Source organism: Protopterus annectens, chromosome 13.part0 (assembly GCF_019279795.1).
Source record: "Protopterus annectens isolate FY-2018-M chromosome 13.part0, PAN1.0, whole genome shotgun sequence".
Classification (NCBI taxonomy): domain Eukaryota; kingdom Metazoa; phylum Chordata; order Ceratodontiformes; family Protopteridae; genus Protopterus; species Protopterus annectens.
In genome coordinates, this window is record NC_056747.1 from 1,221,282,255 (window position 1) to 1,221,284,857 (window position 2,603).

Below are 2,603 nucleotides of genomic sequence, written 5' to 3' on the forward strand. Positions count from 1 at the left end.
ATGTCTACCCCCATCTATCTATTCAGATACCTTCCATTACAAAGTAGTACTACCAAGCCTCACTCTGAGTCACTCATCTGTTTCTCTGCTATATTCTACTTCTGTGTTTACTTTTAATTTACTGAATAAATGGCTTCCCCTCTCTTCTGTATCTGCTACAGTCCTTCCCACCCTTTCATCTGAATTTAAAGGTATTTTTGTTGAGCTGCAGCTTTCCAGCATTACGCCATGCAACACTGTTCCTTCTGGGATAAGATGGAACTTGCACTTTGCATAAATCTGGTTTCTCTGCCAGGTCTCATCCCATCCTCCAACCAGTCCCAGGCCTTTATCCCTCGTCCACTGCCACAACCAGTCATTATCCTTACTAATACTTTCCTTCTTCAGTGCACTACTGTTAGCACTGATAACACTTAGGAGAAAGCTGCCACCAACCTGCTGTCCTAGCATCTATCTACCCCTTCCTGACCCTAGCTACATGTATCCTCCATAAAGTATATCTTACTTCCCTGCCTCCTGAAACACACTTAAATTGATATTATTTATTTATTCATATGTGTATTTAAAAATGTAATTTTTACAAGAGTAAAGTCTTAATTGTGTATCTCATTCAAACAAATTATGTCAATAGACCTAACTTCACTGGTTATGAAGTGATTATAGGCTTGTCCTATTTTGATACTTCCAGTGTCAATAACTGTTTTATATTAAAAGAAAAATGGAACTCAGTTGTGTCAGATGATAACTACAGAGAAAAATAACCTTTGCAAATCCCTGATGAATATAAGAAGTATAATTTCTAAACTTTATCTTTCTTCTCTGCACAGACTTTTAGAAATGACAGTGCACACACTTGTCTTTCTGAGCCATTTATCCCACTCATCTGCAGGTACAAAGAACGACCATGTGTACTTGTGTGGGTGGGGAAATCACACACCAAGTTTCTCATCTCTGCTGCAGAAGGTTAAATCTACAAGGAACACCTGCAGCCATTAATTTCCCATCACAGGTTTTAAAATGATGAGACAGGTCTCGTTAGCAGGCATCTGTGAAGAGGCAGTAACATTCGACTATTCTGGTGCTGCCAATTAAGACATTTCTTTCTTAGTCCATGACAACTATGTGCTCTGCAAAGATAGATGCTTATTTCTCAGTAACTGTTGTGTAAGAGTGCATGCCGACTGGTGGAATAGCTCAAATGTGACAGCTACATTCTGTTTAAATCTATGCAAGCTAGTTTGTTTGACATTCCTGATATATGTATAATGAACTCTACACTCCATCAAACACAGCTGGTACATATAATGACATCTTCCAAATGCACATCTAATTCCATTACTTGGGCTTTTTCAAACTCAACTCCTACTGCTATTATTAAATTAAGATATGGCATGGTAATAAATAATGATCCATGTTATAAACTGCTTTGGACACTGAAAGATACATCACTGTGAAGGAAAAATGGAGTGAAATGCCCTGTATTTTTATATTTTTTATGTTTTTATCTTGCCAACTTCTTTAGCTTTATTTTCTTTTGGTCCACTGTTTTGTTTTTTACTTTGTGCTTATGGTCTGTGTCATGCTTTACCTCAGGCCCATTCAGACACAGGGTCTGCAGCTACTGTTTATTGGTTCATAGGTCCTTAGAAAGAAGTCCATGTAGGAGCAGACGGACATTTGGCTGGTATTGGATTGCACAAGCACAGACTGATAAACTCCTGCTTATGGGAGTTGCAGTCCCTATCGTTAGTCCTTCCTTGATTATAGTCTATCAGATATTTCCAGCATAATACTATCACTTAACGTTTCACATTTGTTTGGCAGGTCACTCCCAAGCTCTGGGTTTACGTAGTGTTGTTTTGTGGTGAATCGTATAGGTTCATAGGTGATTTCTAGGCTAACAACCCCAGAAGGCCTTTTTAAGGTCTAGTCGTGCTTCCCAAAAAGTGAGAATCAAACTGTGTACTTTGTGTTTGTAAGGTAAATGCCTTAACCATTATGCCAACCCCCAATTTGTACTGCCTTTGCTTTTTGGCTGTTGAGCCTGCAATTAAAGTCAGCCATTGACCAACACTATTTATACTGTCTAGAGGTATTAGTTCATCATGTTTATACCTTCAGCAATGTTTGTGCATGTTTTACCAGGTGTTGGCATTTAGTTATGACTATGCACTGTGTGCATTTTTGGAATGGTATGCATTTACTACTAAGATTATAGCATATTTTGATTGCTAGTTAGGCACTAAAGCAAATATATTTTTGCTTTTGACCTATGCACATTATTGTCTGCTATATGCAGAATTGCTGTACATCCTGTTGTGTAGTTTATTTGAATTACTGTTTTGTTTCTTTGCTGTTGGTTATTGTATTGTAATGCCAGCTTAGATGCAAGCTACTCTGTTAGATTAACTGAATATAATTGTTGTTTTATATCCTTTCTGTCTCTAACCTTACTTATGAAACCTTTATCCCTCTTTTTCAGATAAACATTCCACCAGGATCAGTTCTTGGCTGTTAAAGGAAAAACAAAACATTTATAGTGCAGTAATCCCCCCTTTGTCTTTTTACCTCTTAAGGCAATGAGGTACTACAACATGGAAAGC